Raw genomic sequence first — 24,495 nt, 5'->3', positions numbered from 1 at the left:
CTTCTCCAACTACCTGCTCCACACGCTGGGAAAACTCACGCATATAGAAGGCTGTGGGAGGTGTATTACTGGAATATAAAGTTCTAATTACTGTAATTAGTATGGTAGTATAAAATTAACGAAAAGGACAGCACAATTAGCCAACACAGGGCACTTCCATGGGATAACTGTAGAAAGATCATTCCCTCTTGTCACAAAGAAGAGATAATTTAGCTTAAATACATTTTCCTTCCAGCACATTTACGTGTTCTGCTTGATTTCTTGGAATCTACAGCGTTATTACATGGAGGATGGTCGAGGTACCTTTTCTTGAAATGTTCTGCGCCTACTTCATAATTCTATAATGTTTATAAATCCCTTACGTCAAAGCTGTGGTTTATAACTTTTTTTTTGTTTTTTGTTTTTAGCAATTTGCTTCGCGTCGCACCGATACAGATAGATCCTATGGGAGAGGGAAGGGGTAGAGTTGGAAGGAAGTGGGGAAGGGACCGTAGCGTTAATTAAGGTACATCCCCAGTATTTACCCAGTGTGAGAATGGGAAACCACCGAAAACCATCTTCAAGGCTGCCAAAAATGGGGCTCGAAACCATTATCTCCCGAATACAGTCTGATGGCTACGTGACTCAAATCACGATATTTGTAACTAACTTTGTCTGTATATTCATATAGCGATGTACTGTATAATAACCAATATTTAATTTATAAAGCATTTTAGGATTTTACTTTGAATTTCTATGGGCAGTCTACAGTGATCGAGGCGGTTAAATATTTCAAATTACTGTAACATTCAGAACATGTACATTAATTAAACCCTGCATGATAAGGAAAAAATGTCTTGAAAGATGTGAAATTACAACCTTTCAGTATAACAATAGAGGATCTTTTGTATTCTATTCAATTTTTATTTCACATCTGAACGAGTGCTTTAAAATTTTGAATTGGATATTTGAATTATCTGATTTATAAGGGTTGCATCAGGCTAGCAAGAGCCATACGGAATTATTATTATTATTATTATTATTATTATTATTATTATTATTATTATTATTATTATTATTATTATTATTATTATGCGGAGATATTTGGACATTTGTAAAATACACGACAGTCTCGAATTTCTTAGTTATTATTCCTCGCAGGGTAAAAATGCATGAAATATAAGTGATTGAATATTACGTTTTTCACAATGTTTATCATCTAGTTTTTCGACTCAGGTAGGCCTAATAATGAAAAAGAAATTTTATATTTCCTATCCTGGTCCTCTTAATTTGCTACGCCACTATGTACTAATCAAATAATACCCCTGAACTCAAATACCGAGTTTTGAAAAATTCCGCTTAACATTTTCCCCGCGATTTCGTAAGACAGGCGGAATTTACTTTCAACCTTTGTATATGAAATCCGAGATGAGGAAAAACACGCAAGAGCAGGACTGAAGACTAAATTATATTTTATATATAATTACTGATCTATTGGCGTATGGCCTATTGCAGGTCTTTCGAGTTGCCGCCGTAGAGGCGACCAGCGCGTCTATGAGGATGGAGCCGTGTCTATGATGATTCTAATGATGAAGACGTTACACACACCTAGCCCCCGAGTCATCGGAATTAACCAATTCAGGTTAAAATAGAACCGCGTATAGAACTCGGGACCCCTTGGACCAAAGGCCAGAACGCTAAACATTTAGCCATGGTGCCGGACAATTACAGATGTATCCCATTCATTGTAACGAACACAGCTAGCTAATGCTTCATCTCAGAACAGGGTCGTTCATGTGGGATTCTGATTTTCAAACCCCAAGAATATGCTGTATACTTTGACAATACCTTGACTGTAATTGAAATATATAGCCATAGACTATTTCAAAAGTTCTGTATTATTAGCTATGTTTCTTCTTTCTTTTTTTCCTTCCTTCTTAATCCGTTTAACCTCCAGGGTTGGTTTTTCCCTCGGACTTAGCCAGGGATCCCACCTCTACCGCCTCAAGGGCAGTGTCCTGGAGCGTGAGACATCGGATTGGGGGATAAAAATGGGTAGGAGGACCAGTACCTCGCCCAGGCGCCGTCACCTGCTATGCTGAAGAGGGGCCTTATGGGGGAATGAGAAGGTCGGAAGGGGTAGACAAGAAAGAGGGAAGGAAGCGGCCGTGGCCTTAATTTAGGTCCATCCCGTCATTTGCCTGGAGGAGAAGTGGGAAATCATGGAACTTCCAGGATGGCTGAGGTGGGAATCGAACCCCCCTCTACTCAGTTGACCTCCTGAGTTGAAGTGTACCCCGTTCCAGCCCTCGTACCACTTTTCAAATTTCGTGGGAGAGCCGGTAATTAAACCCGGCCCTCCGGAGGTGGCAGCTAATCACACTAACCACTACACAACATAAGCGGTCATCAGCTATATTTTATATTTTAAAACCTGATCCATAACTGACCTACGTTACATAGTTTATCGAGGATATAACTTCCCTCGTGGAGCACTTCAGTTACGATTGTCCACACCAAGGATGCCATTTTTGAGGTAAGCAAGTCGTCATCCTGACACTTAGCTCTTAGTACTTTACATGTTCAAAATAATTAAACGATCCGTCTTGTGATTTAGCATATTTTACCTGAATTCCTTGCAGTACTACTAAGTAGACAATCACCTTATGTTGCAACATAATATGTAACTGGGAAGACAATACCACTGGCTAGAATGAAGCTTCAAACAACCATTCTTGTCTGAAGATATGTTTTACCAACTACTTAGACTATCTGATCATATTTTGTTAAATTTTTGATCCGACAGTAAACAAGAATGCGGGATGAAAATGTTATTCTTCGTGGTGGACGCTGTTATGCACCTAAGTAACCGGAGGCCATTCAACTGAAGAAAGTGATGGAAGTAAAAAGAACAGAGAGCTGTTTCTATTCAACAGCAACAGAGAATGACGAGGAACGCAACAGAAAGCAAGTCACGCAAAAACAACGGCGAGTTTCTACACCTTGCTAGACTGAGACATAGACTTACCGGTTATCGAACCCATGTTCCGCATTTCAAACCATAGTGCAATCTTTGCTCGAGTACTGATTGATATAACGTTCTCTTAAATACATTATTAGCAAACTCTAGATATCACTAAAGCCCGAATTTTTATGCAGTAACAGGTTAGAGTGCAAACTAATTCGGTTAGTAGGAAGTGTCGGCCACCCGCTCTTCCATAATCTAGCAAGAGTAACATACGTTATAGGGGTTATGATGGGCCGTACCCCTAATGTTTATGAAAACCCCATAGCATAATCGTTGTGAAGGTAGACTTTACTTGCTACTCACTTCAGTAAGTTTGCATTCTAACCTATTAATGCATAAAAATCCGGGCTCTAGATATCACTCTCTCTATTTTCAGATAAATAATTCAAAACAGAATTTTACTGCCACTACTGGCACTGACTCACAATAAGGAGTGGTAGACACAGTGTCACATGTCCTAGAGATACTGGAGCTAAGGCATTTGGGAGATTTAAAAAATCATAAAGGATGATATTAATAAGAGAAAATGAGATATAATAGCTAACAAGAATGCGTCATGAACAGTAATATAATAATAGCGTATTTCAGTTTTCATCTCCAGAAGAACCACATGTATTTGTTGGACTAGCTGCTAATACAGTATATTCTGTCGAAATAACATTGCAGATTGCTGTTCAGTAATACCTACAATAACTGGCTGAAAAGTAACGTCTTCTCCTTTACTAGATGCCGTAGTATTTATTCATGTGTTTCTAAACATTTCTGAGATTGCCTGATATTTCTCAGGGAGGTATAAAAGGAAGAACTGCCATGTCACAGACTTGTTGTGTATCAGATGAAGAGAATCTTGCTGCTATAGAGATGTAAGACAATGCGATCCACTTAGATCAGCAATGGTGACTGAACAATGTGAAAGAGATAACTCTATTTCTTATACATTTTGCACTGAGGAAATCTGAGTAATGAACTGTTACATATGTCTAGAGCTGAATGAAGATAACCTCAAATGTTGAAAAAAAACCTGTATTTTCACCACTGGAACAAACAGCTCTTCAAAATTTATTTCGTTACATGAACATATCTCATTGTATATAATTTGCTAGTTATCAAATGGACACTTACCTGAATATGTATATTTCTTGACGAATGCTGCCTCAATTCTACGGTTTTCAAATACCACACTCCGAACACTGATGCCAAAAATTCTGAAACAAAAGACAAGTCTCATGTGAGTAAGAGCAAGAGGATGGGATACCATTACTTAAATCTAATAGGATACATCAAATTTCGCGACACATACAGCCCATTAAGACCCTTGGATTGCCCAGACGGCTGCTGCCCAGCCTGATGGTCACCAGTTCAAGTACCTTGGCAGCATAATAACAGACAGTATGGATCCAGATAAGGAAATCAGATGCAGAATTGAGAACGCTAGAGCTGCATTTCGCAGGATGAGCTACTTGTTCTGTAAGAGTCATCTGAATCTGAAGCTCAGACAGAGATTAATGAAGTGCTACATCTGGTCAGTACTGTTATATGGAGCAGAAACATGGACCTTAAAAGCCACGAGTATCAAACGACTTGCCGCCTTTGAAATGTGGTTGCACAGAAGAATGCTTAGAATACCCTGGACAGATACGATAACAAACGATGAAGTCCTAAAAAGAGCTAGGACAAAGCAAGAACTAATAACAACTATAAAAGTTCGCAAAATAACTTATCTAGGCCACATATTAAGAGGAAACAAATATGGCCTCATAAAACTCATTCTCCAAGGTAAAATAGAGGGCAAACGGCGAGTTGGCAGACCAGAGATAACATGGCTACACAACATCAAGCAGTGGACCGGTACTGAGACAACTGAGAGACTCTTCCGACTAGCAGAAGACAGAAAAACTTTCTCCAGAGTAATCGCCGACGCCTGGGCAACCGGATATGGCACTTGAAGAAGAATAAGTAATATAGGCTACAACAGTAATAATAAAATAATAAGAAACTGCTTAGAGTCAATGTACGACCCTTTAGATTAATGGTGAACGTACTCATCTTCGGCTGAGAGGGCCTCAGGTTCGATTCCCGGGCGAGGCGGGTATTTCAACTGCGTATAGTTAGTTCCTCTTTCTCTAGGACTGGGTGTTAGCAATAGTGGATACCTCCTTCTACATAAGGAAGGGCATCCGCCCGTTAAACTGGGCCAAATCCACATCTAGTGCCAATCCAATAAATTAGGAAATCCCAGGAAGAAGAAGAGTTTAACGACCCTCCATTTTAAGAGTCATGAAGATGTTGGAAATTCATCCCGGAGCCTTCTTTTAATGTGCCGGAAGTCAACGACAGAGTTCTGTTTAAACGCCCCCGAACTTTGCCGATCTCCAGCCAGGTACGTAATTGCTAATTTTTGGAAAAGAACGACAGCGAATAACCCACTTTGCCACTGAATTCATCAAATACGGAGCAATCCGACCGACTGAGACCTAAGCCGTTGTACTCGAAGTTTTGACGTCTGCAGATAAGATGGAAACTTGAAAAAACGTTTCCTGAGATTCTATTGACGAGTGCGTGTACAGACATAGAGGATCGCTTCCTTGCAGATGGACTGTTAACAAAAACTACTTAGTCTGCTGCCTTAACACAAGTTTCTCAATAGCACTGAAACACCGTAGTTTCGTGTGTTGATTCCGCGCCTCGTTTAACCTGACAGAAAATTTCTTTGCATTTTTCACATTGCTACGAGACAACTATTGATCTTATTTGATTTTCCAGTATACCTACTTCAAACCTAGATCGTATTTTCATAGTTATACACACGCCTGCATATATTACAACAACATGAGCTGTCGGGCATATAAGAAGTTAATGTCCGAATGTCACATCTGATAAAGTAAATCTGCATATTCTATGAAGGTTCATTTAATGATTAATAATGACAATGCAAGTTTTATATTTGTTCGTGGCGTCGACCTCTACAGATGTTTTGTAACTACTTTCACCATATGTTAGGAACCTGCGTGTAAGTGGAATTGTGGAAGTGTAAAGTGTTGAATGTGATAAAAGGAACGTTAAAGACGACACAAACACCCAGTCCCCAGGCCAGGATATTAATGAGTTACAATTGAGAACCCCTGACCCAGCCGGGAATTGAACCCGGGGCCGCCGAGTGACAGGCGGACGCGTTGCCCCCTACACCGCGGGGTCGGACACCGATAAGGTATACTAAACTTTCAACATCAGACCGAGCAGCCAGCTAACTTGCTGCATTGTTACGGATACGAGCTTGTTACTGGAAGCCTCGAAGGCCTCAACGCTGACCATTCAGCCATGGAATTGGACATGGAGGCTAACAGATTACATAGGAAAATTTTCTTATATATTATATCTAATTAACCACTGCTTGAAGTATATAGAATCACTATCGAAACTCAAATACAGCTATCTACATTTTATTGTATTGTATTGTAAGTTGTACGTATGACTTTCCTTTTCACTCGTATCTCTGATCTTTATTAGATAGGTCATGTTTGACATTTTGTCCCTCTTCACACAATATTACTGAGGGTTTCAACTAATGTTTTCCTAAAATACAAACCAAACAACCCTATGATACTACAGCTCTGAAGGACCTTGGCCTACCAAGTAACCGCTGCTCAACCCAAAGGCTTGTAGATTGCGAGGTGATGTGTGGTCAGCCGTTATTCTTGGCTTTCTCGATCGGGGATCCTATCTTTCCTCGAGCCAGCCCTTAGATCCAGGTAAAAATTCATAACCTGTCCGCGATTCGAATTCGGGTAAGAGACAGGCTCGCTACCCTTAAATTTTGAGACCGGCTCTATTTCTTCAATGCTGACGCAAATTACGTAATGATGTTAAAAGTGCACACATATGGCAGTAGCTTCTTATTATTTGCACAATAAAAATGAATGAATAAATAAATAAATAAATAAATAAATAAATAAATAAATAAATAAATAAATAAATAAATAAATAAATAAATAAATAAATAAATAAATAAAATAAACAAAAAATAAATAAATAAATAAACTTCTAGCATCAGAACCAAGCTTTCGGGGTATTGAGCCACGCGCGTGCGTGTGTGTGTTTAGCTTTTCGCCCAGGGCGTGCCATTTGGACTCATCAATCGAACTGGCACGCCTTTTCAAGATGCTGCTTTGCAGCATTATTAAAAGTAATTTACTCCTCATGGAGGTAAAAGGCTTAATAACCCTAAAGCTTAGCTCTAATGCTGTGCTTTTTGAAATCAATTATTGGCAAATAAATAAACAGTTTTCAACAAATTTGTAAGGGTGTTCTCGGGAACTTGTTTATCCATTACAATTGTTTCTCGTGTAGAAATTATGTTCCATTCCATCACACTAAAAATGAATAGGTGGAGTGAAAATTTCCACTCTATTAAATAGAGAGGGACTTCCACTTGTCTGTGAAGAAGCAGGTGCGCCTAGAAATAGTTTGTTTTAGTGAGTTTGAGTTTTAATTTGGTTTTTTTATCCAACCTATTTTAATCGGTATTTGTTAAGATTTTCCTCAATTCGCTGAAGATGGTCGAAATGAGTATTGAAACATGTCCTAACGTTTAACAGGACTACGCATTGATTAATAATTGATATTGTATTGAAGAATTTTGTTCATATATTGTAAATCAATACGGAGCCAAGATGAAGTTCATTTGTTGCAAACTCAGTGAGTGATCAAACTGCGAGGTACTAAATTTATAATGTATAATTTTTGGGATGTTATTGCTCTGAAGACGATCCTGGTTGTAGGTTTCAAACAGGTTCAGCATATAATATTACTGACCTGACATCCCCAAACGTATATATTATAAAACTGCGAGTTGTTATCTTGTTTCTGCTTCACGTGTATGCGTAACCATGTATACAGTGCTGTCGCAAAGAAGCTTGTACAATAAAGATGCGATGTTGTGGCAACAATGCACCAATGACTGAGGCACCTGAACTTGTGAGTTGATCGATCTACCCAGACTAGTTCTGCTCGTTGTGATCTTACAGCAGGCTAATCCTCCGTGAAGTTGAGCATCTTTCCCAGTTTGCTTCTTTCGAACACTCGTTGATCAGAGTGCTTGGAACGAGTCTAGACTACGAGGTCCATCTCTTATTAATGAGTTTGAATGAGTGCACACGGCGTTTTGCACAGCTCTACTATACACTACCCGTCTTACTAATAAACGTACTATAAGGTTTACACACCGTTTATCTGAAATTCGTTACTAATGAACCGTGTATAAGCCTCCTGTGTGTAGATCTGTTATAGTTATTCATTGAGTTGCTCATCCAGATTAGGACCCTTGTATAAGCGTTGTATAGCAGCGAGCAGCGGAAAAAGAAACGAGTGAGCAGTTTATTTTCGTGGTATTTACTGTCTGCAGGAACATAATCATGGTGAAATTTTCGACTTATCCATTTAACATTGAACACACATTGAAAGAATGGAGGATGACGTTAATGATCTTCACGATATTTTAAACATAGAAGACATACACCATTTAGAGGTTATGGAGGCTAGACATCTTCGTAAAGTAAAACACTTTACAGAGACGGAATGACAATGAATAACTATAAAAGAAATGATGGTTGGGCGTATTTTTGTGTCATAATGTGTTACTGCTTAATAGACTTTTGATATTGTGAGTTTTATTATACATTATCTGCCCTTACATAGATCTTTCTTAAATTTTATTACCTATAAAAGGGGACATATTCCTCGAGATAAAAAATGGCAACTTGAAAACCATACGTAATATGATTTCCATACTTTGTAGTTGAATACGCAGATATATGATGGTGTATAAATGCCTAACAGAAACTTTTTATCAAACCTTTCTTTTAGCTGCAAAGTTTTTTCTTTCTCCTGAAATGTAAGGATTTTCGAATGTGAACACTTTTCAACTCCCCGATTCAATTACAATTGCGTACGTTTTCCGTACTATCCCAGTTAGGAGTTCTTGATCTTTTCTTAAGCTTTTCCATTTCTTTCGTGGCGTTCATTACACAAGCAAGCTGAAGAAATGTTGATATCAGTAGAAGCCAATTTCCAGCTGTCTCACTTTGTGTTCCCACTGCCTTTTTGATATACCGTACTACTGCGCAACTTCCCGGGAAGTTTTGCTCGTAGATAACCAGCAGAAGCGATCATAAAGCCGGTGAACGTGCGAAATACGTCAGTGAACTGCAGGAAGAGATTCCTACGATTTGGAACGAGTGTATACGTGCAGTATAGTAATACAATGCGTATACCACGTTTATTAGTAAGAAAAATATACACCGCTTATACAGGGTTTATTCACTGTATAACTGTAAAGTGCTAAACAACTGTATAAGGACTTTTTACTAGTAAGACGGTAAGTCTGTATAAAGGTAAATTTGCCTGGGATACAATTGTGTTGATTCCATTTGAAAGTGCGAATAGAGATGGTTTATCTCGCTATTTCATTAAAACTCCATGACTCTGAATTAAACTATAGTTTCTTCTCCCCGCAGCAATAACTAGTTAACAGCTTTGACCTCATTCCAGGTGTGTCTTTTATATTCTCAATATCCCAGTATGTAACATAAAATGTTTACTGCGACGGGAAGAAATTTTATCCTATGTAGCCGTTCCCAAAACACAAGGGACACGTAACAAGTTCGTAAAGTTAGCAGCCGCCGTTAAGCAGCCACCATTAAGGAGGATCAGTCCAAACCTTGGCAAAGGTACAAATGGATGTAGCTTTCTCTGGAGACAAGACTTACAGGAAATGGCAAGTTTATTTGAAGAGCCGTTACTAGATTTCATGACAGTCAATGAGATATTACCTTTCTAGAATTCCTCTAAACGGTAAGGCTGTTCAACCTGAAAAACTGGTCGTACATCCCGAGAATGGCTTATATTTATTATGATAACTAAAAATTTACATCATAATATGTATTGATATGTGTTTTTTGTACTTGTAGACTATTTCTCACATAATTGAATGGAGCTGTTTAACTTCTTTATTGTCTATATATAAATATGAATATATGGGAATTAAAAATAAAATTTTCTACGTATAATTCCAGTTACAGTATGTGTGGTTTTTCGGGAGGCACCTTGATTCGGTTTTTAATTAATGTTATTGATTTTACGTCCCACTAACTACATTTCAACGGTTTTTGGAGACGCTGAGGTGCCGGAATTTTGCCCCGCGTGTGTTCTTTTACGTGCCAGTAAATCTACCGACACGAAGCTGACGTATTTGGGCACTTTCAAATACCATGGGGCTGAGCCAGGATCGAACCTGCCAAGTTGGGATTAGAAGATCAGCGCTTCATTCGTCTAAGCCACTCAGACCACCTTTTAAATTTATTTTTCAGTTCTTGCCGGGAGATTATGGACGGATGACGTCCTTAATGCCACATCATTTTTCAGCAGAAAATTCCAACCTGACATTCACCAGGATATGAACCTCGTTAATGTTGTTCAATAGGAACTGAATGTCTCCAAATTATCTGTACGTATCACGGTGTCATCTGAATAGAGATCGACGAGGTGTTCCCTCTGTGAGGGGTAGAATGTCGGTCTTCGTATCACAAGATAACGGCTTCAAACCGGGCTGAGGTAGGCGGATTTTCTAACGGGGGAAGAAATTTCGTTCGGCACTTCATGTCGTAAGATCTCTGGTGATACATTTGATGTGTATTGACGATGTTATTTTTTTAAACTCAGCTATAAATAGCCCAACGGTGGTAGGGTAAAATAATGATCATGCTATTGGTTTTACTCTCACTAACTACTCTTACGGTTTCGGAAGACGCTAAGGTGCCGGAATTTTTCCCCGCGGGTGTTCTTTTACGTGCCTATAGATCTACCGACACGAGGCTGACATATTTGAGTACCTTCTAATAACACCGGACTGAGCCACGATCCGAACCTGCCAGCTTAGGTTCGGAAAGCCAGCGCCACTGGCCTTAACAGTATGAGCCGTTCTACTCGGCTAGAGTAAAACAAAAGTCGAAATTGATACGCAGGCAGCCTAAATGACGCAAAGCCAAAATATCTGCATACAGTAGCTGATTCGTTTATCAAGGGCAATTCGGAAAAAGAACAGGCGGTAGGCTGTCACTATTGTAACGGTCGCAGGGTTTCGTAGACTTACTTATTAGAAATAAAACAATGGGCTTTTCGTCGCACCGACATAGATAAGTCTTATGGCAACAATGGAATAGGAAAAGCCTAGGAGTGGGAAGGAAACGGCCGTGGCTTTAATTAAGGTACAGTCCCAGCATTTGCCTGGTGTGAAAATGGGAAAACATGGGAAACCATCTTCAGGGCTGTCGACAGTGGGGTTCAAACCCACTATCTCCCGGATGCAAGCTCACAACTGCGCGGTCCTAATCGCACGGCCAACTCGTCCGGTATTAGAAATAAAAGACAAATATTACGTGGATAATGAATGTTCAATAGAACGTGCGTTTAGTATGGATCTGTGATATGGGAAACAAGAGACATAATTTAAGAGTTCGGGGGTTATATTGCAAGTAAAAGTAAGATCAATAAGTGAGTTGCCCAGTATGCTGGGATAGTTGCTCGACACAACATTCAAATTAAAGTGATATTTGAGAAAATCCACCTCCAACTCAGCGCGCGATTCAACACAGCGCCATCTTGTAACAGAGTATGCGTGTGACGTCACACATTTAGCGCTACTTCATGAAAACTACGTTTCAGATTTTCATCTCTTTTTTAAAATGTTAAAAACATTTCTTAAGTAAATTTCTCAATTATGCCGAAAGTTGAAGGGCTAATGGGCCCGGAATGATTTCAAAATGTGAGTCGTAGATTGACTTATCAAAGGAAAGAAAAAACAAAAAATTTCGAAAATAACTTCCGGCCTAAATGCAGTTCCGAAAAAAACAGCCTAAAATTGCTTGTTTCTTTACTAGATTTTTAAGATCCAAATCCTAGCCAAGTTAACTTATTTACAAAATTTCTGTAGTGCCTCACATTAGCGCTCGTAGTGGTGCTTAAGTGAAACAATGTATTGGTTCACATTAGCGCTCGTAGTGGTGCTTAAGTGAAACAATGTATTGGTTCACATTAGCGCTCGTAGTGGTGCTTAAGTGAAACAATACATTGGTTCACATTAGAGCTCGTAGTGGTGCTTAGGTGAAACAATGTATTGCCTCACATTAGAGCTTGTAGTGGTGCTTAAGTGAAACAATGTATTGGTTCACATTAGAGCTCGTAGTGGTGCTTAAGTGAAACCATGCATTACCTCACATTAGCGCTCGTAGTGGTGCTTGAGTGAAACAATGTATTGCCTCACATTAGCGCTCGTAGTGGTGCTTAAGTGAAACAATCTATTGCCTCACATTAGAGCTTGTAGTGGTGCTTAAGTGAAACAATGTATTGGTTCACATTAGAGCTCGTAGTGGTGCTTAAGTGAAACAATGCATTACCTCACATTAGCGCTCGTAGTGGTGCTTAAGTGAGACAATGTATTGGTTCACATTAGAGCTCGTATTGGTTCACATTAGATCTCGTAGTGGTGCTTAAGTGAAACAATGCATTACCTCACATTAGCGCTTGTAGTGGTGCTTAAGTGAAACAATGTATTGGTTCACATTAGAGCTCGTAGTGGTGCTTAAGTGAAACAATGCATTACCTCACATTAGCGCTCGTAGTGGTGCTTAAGTGAAACAATGTATTGGTTCACATTAGAGCTCGTAGTGGTGCTTAAGTGAAACAATGCATTACCTCACATTAGCGCTCGTAGTGGTGCTTAAGTGAAATAATGTATTGGTTCACATTAGAGGTCGTAGTAGTGCTTGAGTGAAACAATGCATTACCTCACATTAGCGCTCGTAGTGGTGCTTAAGTGAAACAATGTATTGGTTTACAATAGCGCTCGTAGTGGTGCTTAAGTGAAACAATCTATTGGTTTACATTAGAGCTCGTAGTGGTGTTTAAGTGAAACAATGCATTGCTTCACATTAGAGTTTGTAGTGGTGCTTGAGTGAAACAATGCATTACCTCACATTAGCACTCGTAGTGGTGCTTAAGTGAAACAATGTATTGGTTTACAATAGCGCTCGTAGTGGTGCTTAAGTGAAACAATGTATTGGTTTACAATAGCGCTCGTTGTGGTGCTTAAGTGAAACAATGCATTGCCTCACATTAGAGCTCGTAGTGGTGCTTAAGTGAAACAATGCATTGCCTCACATTAGAGCTCGTAGTGGTGCTTAAGTGAAACAATGCATTGCCTCACATTAGCGCTCGTAGTGATAGAAAAAGGCAAACTTCTAATCTAATCGACCAGATGACGACGATTAAAAAATATTATATTATTTTGGGAATAAATAAAGAATATATTGTCATACTTCATTATATTTACCTAAAATACGCAGCTCATATCCTTAGGATGTTTTTAACATTGAGGTGCTTGCTTGAAGGATTTCTTTTTTCTTTCTTTTTTTTTTGGAACAGGTACTTTTATCTGTCAATTGAGACATTGAACATAATCGTGAGTTAAATACTCTTGGTGATATACGCGTTCTACACAAACACTAAAAGAAGGAAAGCAAAGCAAAGTCATCTCGGTACAGGCCATGAAGGCCCTTGGAGGGGTGGAAGGTAAAGGCTTCCACTATTCGTAACCTCGGCACTTGATGGGGTAGAGTGGTTAGCTCTACGCCCGGCCACCTTTGCCCCCAGGAATTAACCTGGTACTCATTTTTTGTATAGGCTGAGTGAACCTCAGGGCCATATGCACCTCCGGAAGTGGAAATCTCGTTTCTTAAATTTTACCACTTCCTGACGGTCATTCGAACCCACGTCCTTCTGGGCGAATCGAGCAGGCCTTTACCGCCTCGGCCAGGCAGCCCCTAACACTAAAAGCGCCTTGAAATTGTTTCTTTCCATGTACCTGTTGTCGAGGGACGTCAGTCTACGTTGACAACTTCAAAATGTGAGTTAAAAGGGAGGATACAACTTTATCTCACATTTTTTTGAATCTCGTATTTTATGCAGAGCTGAGTCAGTTACAGAAGTGAATGGATAACGAAAGAAGGATCCTTACATCGCTGTCTCCTAACGAAGATTTTTCTCACAGATGATCACAAACTGAGCAAGTGGCCTGCGCCGTATGGAGTCATTTAGTCGTAAACTTGCATTCTTCCTTAACGTTGTCTCCAGTTTTGATGTGATGATCATACAAGATATCACACCCAGAGTTCTGGACTCTCTGATCACCATCAACGTTATCTTCTGTACGTGTGATCGGATATGAGATTATGAAGTGGAAAGATCGTGTAAGGAATATTACATCGTGTGTGGCTGCTCATCTGCAGTCAGCCCGCTCCTGCAGCTGCTCTGGAATGCAGGAACACGGTTCCCGTTACACACTCCCAGATATTTAAATGTGTCTGGCTGGCTCACTATTTGCATGTTTCAGGGATGGGAACGGCGACAGATATTTTTATCAACAAGAGACTAACATGCTCACACACCTTCGGTGACAGAATAATCCTTTATGAATGCAGAACAAATAGCTAACGTCTTAGTTCCGGTTGATTTCTATCCCAGTTCACGTACTAGTGACACAGACCATTCATTTCTCAGAGTAATGACAGCTGACACGTGCGCCCAGCACAACCTCATCTTGTAATTAAGACAGTTCTCTAGTTCTTGCAAATTATAATTAGTGGGGTATGACCTCTGGAGAGGTCTTTCGAATTGACACCTATAGGCGACTTGCGCTTCCGTGAGGTTGGCACCCTATCAATCATGAATTCTAATTGTACCGGGTGGTACACCTCCACATCGCTAATTCAAACTTTGCGCCAGTTGAAACTCCCCTACTGGAGGAAGTCTGAACTCTATCTACTGTGTTAATTTTCAAGTTTCTCAGAAGATGTCACTACTTGGAAATTTTGAAGTTTCTGAACTGGGTCGTTTTCGATGTATTTTTGTTTTGCCTGTAGTAAGAAGTGTGGACATTCTCTTCCAGATGGCACTACTGAAGAACTACAATTGTGCACCCTAGTGCGAAGTGAAGGAACTATGTTTTTGGAGAAATTTTGAATTCATAAGTTTGTTCTTTGTTAAATTTCTTTCAGTCATTGTTTAAGTTGGCAATATTAACCCTTTCTTTCCCCTTGTTTTGAATTTACCAATCCCGAATTTCTCGAATTAATTTTCCACCAATAATGTGTTTCTTCTTCATCTTGTGTAGGGGTTTTCTTGGTTAGCCAATAAATTCTTGTGGGAGGGTGTTCTCATTCTTGAAACGCCTCGAACTTTCCGCGAGAGTATATAAACTGCTGATTTTCGGGTCTCGGCGCCACTTCAGTAACATCTTTCAGTGTGTAAAGTACGTAGCAGGGGGCGGGAAGCGCCTCTTTCTTCGGGCAGCAGTTCATCCACAAGGTAATGGCCGTTTAATAACTTCTTTTCTTGCTAGCTCAGCAGTTTAACTCTCGGGGCAGGTCCGAAGCCTTTTACCATGTAACTTTCCCTTAAAATGTAAAGACACTTAGTATCTATTCTATCTTTTAAACTACATATTGGGATAGAGAGTGCTTAACCCTATCGAGCTCCCACTCCTATTGCATTGAGGTGAACTTATTTTCACAACCGTTTCTTCCTTAACGTAATGTAAATTGTTTCCTTCTAAAAGTCACCTCTTTAGTATGGGATTAGCCCTTGCAGTAACGGCCTTGTGCCAAGTAGGTTTTATATAAAGTGTATTAGGAGTGCAAGAACGCCTCCTCTCAAGTTGGTATTTTAGAGGCCATGTAATTTTCCTGTTTCTTTACTTAATAGGCCTCAGTAGTTTGGGTAATTTTACCCCTGTTTTCATGTCCTTTGGAGGACGACTTGAAGGTGGAGTTTGGTGTGGCCTTTGATAGGCTTAAATTTTGAGAGCGAGTGGCTCTTTCACCACTTGTTACGGAGTATCTGTGGAACGGCAGAGGTGAAAGTTAAGATAAAATTTAACAAGGTTATATTTTCTTTTCAAGAATACGAAATAACAAACTGAACAGGTACTCAGTAGCCGAAACACAATTCGAAAATGTACAATTACAGTGATTACAGGATTTGGGCTCCGAGAGCCAGACACACAATTGTTGAGCTATAATCCCAACCTAACGATATACAGAATTCAACAAAGGGGCAAAAGACCCCAATCATGCCTAGGAGCACTTGCTCCTCTTTACACGGTAAAGCCTCATCGAGGCATACAACAACTCAATTTTCAAGAAAGAGCCACTCGCTCTCAAAATTTAAGCCTATCAAAGGCCACACCAAACTCCACCTTCAAGTCGTCCTCCAAAGGACATGAAAACAGGGGTAAAATTACCCAAACTACTGAGGCCTATTAAGTAAAGAAACAGGAAAATTACATGGCCTCTAAAATACCAACTTGAGAGGAGGCGTTCTTGCACTCCTAATACACTTTATATAAAACCTACTTGGCACTAGGCCGTTACTGCAAGGGCTAATCCCATACTAAAGAGGTGACTTTTAGAAGGAAACAATTTACATTACGTTAAGGAAGAAACGGTTGTGAAAATAAGTTCACCTCAATGCAATAGGAGTGGGAGCTCGATAGGGTTAAGCACTCTCTATCCCAATATGTAGTTTAAAAGATAGAATAGATACTAAGTGTCTTTACATTTTAAGGGAAAGTTACATGGTAAAAGGCTTCGGACCTGCCCCGAGAGTTAAACTGCTGAGCTAGCAAGAAAAGAAGTTATTAAACGGCCATTACCTTGTGGATGAACTGCTGCCCGAAGAAAGAGGCGCTTCCCGCCCCCTGCTACGTACTTTACACACTGAAAGATGTTACTGAAGTGGCGCCGAGACCCGAAAATCAGCAGTTTATATACTCTCGCGGAAAGTTCGAGGCGTTTCAAGAATGGGAACACCCTCCCACAAGAATTTTATTGGCTAACCAAGAAACCCCTACACAAGATGAAGAAGAAACACATTATTGGTGGAAAATTAATTCGAGAAATTCGGGATTGGTAAATTCAAAACAAGGGGAAAGAAAGGGTTAATATTGCCAACTTAAACAATGACTGAAAGAAATTTAACAAAGAACAAACTTATGAATTCAAAATTTCTCCAAAAACATAGTTCCTTCACTTCGCACTAGGGTGCACAATTGTAGTTCTTCAGTAGTGCCATCTGGAAGAGAATGTCCACACTTCTTACTACAGGCAAAACAAAAATACATCGTAAACGACCCAGTTCAGAAACTTCAAAATTTCCAAGTAGTGACATCTTCTGAGAAACTTGAAAATTAACACAGTAGATAGAGTTCAGACTTCCTCCAGTACGGGAGTTTCAACTGGCGCAGAGTTTGAATTAGCGACGTGGAGGTGTACCGCCCGGTACAGTAATTATGAAGATGGCAAACATACCCAGTTCCCGAGATAGAGATATTAACCAGTTAAGGTTAAAATCCCCAATCCGCTCGGGAATCGAACCCGCGTTTTCCGGACCAAAGGCCAGCATGCAAACCATTTAGCCATGGCGCCGGACTTTGCAAATCATTTCACTAGTGACTTAATGTTCAAGAACAGATGAACTGCCATCTTAACCGAGCACGATATCACATTCCTTTATTGTATAAATAATGTCAGAGGTGGAGAAAAAACGAGTTCACAGATCTAGCTGGAAATGGGGGATTGTAGAAGCGTTTAGTTAATTCACACTGGCTAGCAGACTGAACGCTGTAAGACATAACCGTTTATAATGAAGGTATAAGTATGTAAACATATTTGCAAATGTCAGTGCCGTGATTATTATTATTATTAGCTTATGGTAACGTACACAAAACAATACAAAGATTAAATATAAATGAACAGTAAGCACAAACCATTATATACATAATTATAAGATATACACATAACATTGAAAACAATCATGCAAGCAAAAGGGTTCAAAGGTTTAGATCTAAATTCTCTAGCCATTGTATGGCCTCAGCAGAAGCCACCTCAAAGTCCTGGCTAGATCCAGCGAATGCCCTTCCAATGCATTCGGTGACGATATGGTCGATAGTCTGTTTAACTGCACCACAGTCACAGGCTGGAGAAGATCTCATACCCCATTTAAACATCATTGAACCACATCTCCCGTGGTTAGTACGGACTCTGTTGAGGGCTACCAATGTCTTGCGGGGCAAATCAAAGCCAGCTGGAAGGTTCTTATAATTGAACAATGCCCGCCATTGAGTCGGAGCTACGCTGTTCCACTCTTGTTGCCAATCTGCTTTTGGATTGAAATCCCTCCTAACAAGTTCCTGTGCTGTTTGAATAGGAGGAGATCTTGATTTGAGGCGGCTGAATCTGACGTTAGCATCTTTATGGATGGGGAGATCAGGATTGGTTAATATCTTGCTGTATTCTCTAAACAAGTTGTTCAATCTTCTAATTCTGGGAGGTTCTATGTGCCTGAGCACTGGCAACCAGAAAAGAGGAGTAGATTTTACTGTGCCACTTATGACACGCATTGTTTCATTCAGGACCGTGTCCACCTTTTTAGCATGAGAGCTGTTGATCCATACGGAAGAACAGTACTCAGCTGTGGAAAGCACCAGCGCCATAGCTGAAGTACGCAAAGTAGATGCAGAGGCTCCCCATGTGGAGCCAGCAAGTTTGTGAATGATGTTGTTGCGTGACCTTAATTTGGCTGCTAGGTTGGTTAGATGTTTCCTGTATGATAGCGTTCGGTCTAGAATAACTCCAAGATATTTGGGGTTGGCATTGTGAGGGAGAAGACTTCCATTAAGTGACACTTTCAAGGTGATATTCGCTTGCCGGTTATTTAAATGGAAGAAGCAGTTTTCCGTTTTACTAGGGCTTGGTTTCAAGCACCACGTTTTGAAGTATGTGCACAAAGCATCCAAATCTGCATTTAAAGTTCTCTCTATCACATTAGCATCCACATGCTGACTAATTATTGCCAGATCGTCGCCATAAGCAAACTGACGAGATCTCGTGACAGGTATGTCTGCAATATACAAGTTAAACAGTAATGGAGAGAGAACAAATCCTTGAGGTAAACCATTGTTAAGTACCTTTATTTTGCTGTGATTTGTATGCATGACTACCTGGATAATTCTGTTTTAGAGCATATTGTTAATCAGACGCGACATTTGACTGCACTTTGTCAGTTTAAAGAACTTATACACAATACCTTCTCTCCACACTGTATCATATGCAGCTGTTAGATCAATAGTGCCGTGATGTAGGGGTATCGTGTCTTCCTCAGGTTCGGTTCCCGGTTAATCTGTGATTTTAAATCTGACTAGGACTAGCACGGAGTTCACTCAGCCTCCTGAGATTAGATCAGGAGGTGTCTGATATGTGTAAGGATATCGTTACGCTGACCATGTGGCAGTCCATAATCCGCAGACCTTCTGCCTGGGAAGAAGTCGTATTAGCAGGCCAGGGTCGTTAACGGGATATTCTACCACAAATTTGATTGTTAATATTCACAAACGCATTTCAAAGTATCACTCGTTCAAAGAAGATCTTGACAGATTGAATTCCACAGTGCAGCAATTCCCGAATATTTGGATAATTTTCCATGTTCTGTAAAAAATATTCATATCGTATGCAAATTAAGTAATGAAAAATGGCTAAAAACACGGTATGTCAACTTCTGTCAATGTTGATCCCTCTACTGTTACATGAGGAGTTTTTTCCTACAATGAGTAAAGACAATCTTAAGGTGAGTCTTTTTTAGTATAGTTGTGATCAAAATCTTCAGTGTCACTTACAGGAACTCACAACTCAATCGAGATGAGGCTGATGAAGGAGAACTAAAGGAATATCACACTTCACATGGCATTGAGTGTATCGTATCTGAAGAACGTATCCCTGTTCAACATTCCTTCATGAATGTCACTTACAGCGACGCCAACCTGTGTTTATATTCCACAGTCGTGTGCTCTGCTCTCTGGCGAGCTTCTCTCCACATTCCCTTCCTGTGCCAACTTCCAGTCACTGAGATATGTGCACAAATCTATGCAACTCCCGCACCATACAGTTAGGCTATAACAAGGCTCACTTAGCCCACTCAAACAATGTATGGCGGGTGGGGGTAAGAAGTATTGGAGGCATGGAGGTCAATTTGAGGACATAACGACCTAAGGATGTTATAGTGGGTTCGAACCCCAGTGTCGGAAGCCCTGAAGGTGGTTTTCAGTGGTTTCCCCATTTTCACACCAGGCAAATGCTGGGGGTTGTACTTTGATTACGGATACGGTCGCTTCCTTCCCACTCTTAGTCCTTTCCTGTCCCATCGTCGCCATGCGACCTATCTGTATCGGTGCAACGTAAGGCAAATTGTAGTAGTTTGAAACTTTTCAATATTTAATATTTAATATTTTTAATATTATCCAGGTACGGATTAAAAAAAAAACCCAGTCAATCATCAAAGCGCACCACACTTAATATGATCACTGGCTTCTTCAGCACCTATGAAGCATGCAAACAACACACTTATTCTTATTCTTATTCTTATTCTTATTCTTATTCTTATCCTTATTCTTATTCTTATTCTTATTCTTATATTAAAGAGGTCTCTTTCTTTTATCCCCGTTCTAATTCTCCGGAGTAATATAATGTAGCTACGAGAGTTAGGAGCCATGTTTTAACTCCATAAACTGCGTGAGGATTTATGTTGATTCTAGTGCAGTCTTAAAGGAATACGTGATAAAAGACAGAGATGAATTAATCATTGCTGATCACTTTGCTGTTTTGTATCGGTTTGAGTTTATTAGATGAAATTTTGGCGTGAAGAAGCAGAGAAAATCCTATTTTGCCTGTTTCAAACGCGAAGTGTATTTTTGGAACAGGTGCGTAATATATTCGCCAGTATTTTTATTCTGGATTTTAAGATTAAAAATTGAAATGTGTATTACATTGGAGTAAATACGGTATATTCTGGCAGACACAGGTATATTTAGCTGAGATTACTACTTGGAAAGACGCTCGATAATCCGATGATCGGTTAACTGAGAGACGAATAATCGATGTTCTAATACCAGTACTACACATTGAAAACCCATGGATACTCCCCGACGAATTCCTTTTTCGCAGACGTCAGTGGAGTACACTAAACCTTATCAGGATTGGTGAATACAGATGCGGCATTTTACTCAACAAATTGGGGTGTTGGACATCTCCAAGTTGTGAGTAGTTGCGACTATGGCGCCTGAAATGTGGAACATTTCGTGTTCTAGCTTTTCAGGATAGTATGATAAACGTAGCCTATATAGGTTTGCGGCAACGATAGATTGGGTAAAGACTAACAATGAGAAGGTAACAGACGGAGTCTTTATTGAGGTACTGCACCAGCATGTGCTTGGTGTAAAAATGGCAACTACAGAAAACTGTCTTCAGGGTTATTGAAAAATGAAATGTCGTATGGCTTTTAGTGCTGGGATATCGCAGGACGGGTTCGGTTCGCCAGGTGCAGGTCTTTCTATTTGACTCCCATAGGCAACCTGCGCGTCGTGATGAGGATGAAATGATGATGAAGACAACACATACACCAAGCCCCCGTGCCATTGGAATTAACCAATTAAGGTTAGAATCCACGACATGGCCGGGAATCGAACCCGGGACCCTCTGAACCGAAGGCCAGTACGCTGACCGTTCAACCAACGAGTCGGACATGATTATTGATAATAGGGTTGGAATACACTATCTTCTGAATGCAAGCTTACAGCTGCATGGCCCATACTGCGCAACTAACTCGCTCCGTGGCTCAGTTCGAGATCAAGCTAGTCTTAGAGAAAAGGGCTCAACATACATATAGTAAATACATGTATGGCAAAAAGGCCATTCGATAAAATTTAACTAGTACAAAACTATTGGCAGGAATTCGTTTCGTATATTAATTCTATAGATCTAGACATACTCTAAAGCAATGCACAAGGAAATTAGATATCAGTGTCGAGATATAAAACAAAAGCAAGTCATTATGAGATACAACAATCAGCAATTGAATAAGAATAAATACTTATACATGCAATTAAACTGTAAACATTTTTCAAATACTGTATTTAGTATTACTGTCATTGTGATGCAACATGTTATAAATAAATCTCTAAAGTTTAACGTCTGGAATCTGAGCCAATTTAAAGCAAACAAATCCGTGGCCTGCATCCCATTGATGGTCTTGGTCTGCTAAGACGGCTGCTGCCCAGCCTAATAGTTTACAGATGTTGGAGTGCGCGTGGTCAGCGTAACGGTATATTCACCCGTATAATTTATATCTCGTGACCAGGCTACTGCCACTTATATCAGGCAACTAGTCAGCTGGTCTACGAGGCTGAATAAACCCCGTTCGGGTCCTCAGTCCAGCATTAAAAGTTCCTGGACTGATCGGGAGTCGAACTCGAAACCTATGGGTAAGACACAGGCACGCTACTCCTACATCACTAAGGGAACAGCATTTATGAATTAAAACAGGATACAAATACAATTTTATAGCTTTATTCAGAAAGCTTGTTTTTGGCCTTTAGTATTATATACAGTATTAGGCCTAAGAAGACTACATGTGTAGCAAAGCATACCGCTGTTAACGACCATACTCTATAAACTTCAATTTTACCTCTAACTTTTTATTCTTAACGATTCTACAAAACAAACTATGGTCACTATCCCCTGAGATAATGACCGTACACTCATGAACTGCTAATGTGTGTAACATGTGTGAAATTCACGACATGTTTTGTAGTTTCATAATATCGCTAAATTAAATATATATTATTTCTGAAGTGCCTGCGTTTTATTTCTTCGTATCATTTTCTTCTCAAACTAAAGAGAACGAACTTTACATACCTATTAAAATAGCTGTCCTTGGTTAAATAGTCCGCGTCGAGCCTTTCGGTTCAGACGGCCCAAGGTTCGGTTCCCGGCCGTATCGAGGATTTTAGCAGCGTCTGGTTCATTCCTCTGACTGGGTGTTTACTGTTTACCACACACACACACACACACACACACACACACTACGGAAACAAGCAAAACTGAATACATCTCTACGCATGGAGTTGGCATCAGGAAGGCCATCCGGTTGTAAAACGGGGTCAAGTCCACATGTGCGAGACAGTTCACACATGTGACCCCCACTAGGGTGTGAGAAATTCGCCTAGCATTTGCACACATAACACCATAATTACGTGACAACTCAATATTGCTCAAGGGGTGAATGTGTTCCTTTCACATAGTTTATGATCGTCCAGCCTAGTCAGTGCCCTCATTTCGATACCATACTAGGTACAACATTATCGAACTCTTGTTCAACTTCCAATGAAATTATCTCCTCGTGGCGACCTACCTCCATGACTGAGCGCGGAGAGAACTGCAACTGCAGTTGATAATGTGTGTGCCCGGTTCAATAAGTAGTGGTAGATTTCGCCGGATGACTGCGTGACGAAGTCACACCTATTTCAAATTAAGACAGGTGTTGGATCAATTCTAACCTGGAAGGTATTTAGAGTGCGGTTTACTCTTCTATTCCTTGTAAACTTTATAATACGCCCAGACTTGATGAACTGACGTTTTAATCCTAAACAAATGCAGGTTCTCACTGTTAAACGGACACAACATTAACACAGCGTTTCTGGAATTTTTCGACTCAGAAATGCAGTGTGGTCATTATCGTGGTTACATTAGGCAAACTTATGACTATTAAATAGTTCAAAAAAGAGTACATTTCCCTTTAACCGTTACATTAGGCAAACTTATGACTATTAAATAGTTCAGAAAAAAAAGTACATTTCCCTTTAACCGTATCACAGGTCTAGTGGTTAGAGGAAAGTTACTCTGAGTTCAGGAATTTAAAACAAATCTGAGAGGCTGAAATGGACTGAACTGAGCCTAGCTACGGCGTGATCGAAGATCTGTTGTCGTCAATGTACAGTAGCTATGCGGTTTAATGAACAGTTGTAAGATTTATCCACTACTCCATGTCTTCAAATGGAAGCATGCAGGTGTTGTTATTTGTCCAACCCTTGTCCCGTTTGTCTACGGGGTCAGGTATGAGGTGAGATGAATCTGTCGTGGTGGGTTTTTACGACCGGATGCTCTTCCTGACGTCAACCTCATCAGAGAAGTTAATGAGATGAAATGAATGACGTGATATATGATGGTAGGGTGAGGGTGAAACCCGGTGTCGGCACAGAGCCTACTCCTGTCGAATAGAACCAAGGGGTCTGCTCAAGGTTTAACTTCTCCATCCGACGGACGAATCACCATCAACAGCGTCATATGCCCTCACTCCACATGAGCACTGCGGAGTGATTAGAAATTGTATACAACCACCTCCCCTATCCTGCCGGCCAACATTCTGATGGTGAAAATTTTTTCGACCAACGGGACTCGAACCGGCTAACCTCGGTGTCAGACCGTTGTAAACTTCAGCGCCTTAACGATAATGGCTACCAGGCGGGCTAAATGGAAGCATGCAGGTAAGTA

At 40.2% G+C, this 24,495-nt stretch overlaps 1 protein-coding gene across 1 annotated transcript in view; it reads right to left on the bottom strand.

Annotated features, from left to right (window-relative positions):
- Positions 1-24,495, bottom strand: part of LOC136857065 (serine-rich adhesin for platelets) — a 309,079-nt gene that overhangs the window by 157,025 nt on the left and 127,559 nt on the right. The window contains exon 3 of the mRNA XM_067135436.2: positions 4,130-4,212. The gene's annotated coding sequence lies outside the window, so the exon portion shown is untranslated. The remainder of the gene's footprint in view (positions 1-4,129; positions 4,213-24,495) is intronic.

Source organism: Anabrus simplex, chromosome 1 (genome assembly GCF_040414725.1).
Source record: "Anabrus simplex isolate iqAnaSimp1 chromosome 1, ASM4041472v1, whole genome shotgun sequence".
NCBI classification, from domain to species: Eukaryota; Metazoa; Arthropoda; class Insecta; order Orthoptera; family Tettigoniidae; genus Anabrus; species Anabrus simplex.
Note: the sequence above shows the minus strand (reverse complement) of the source record. Positions and strands in the feature narration are given on the sequence as shown.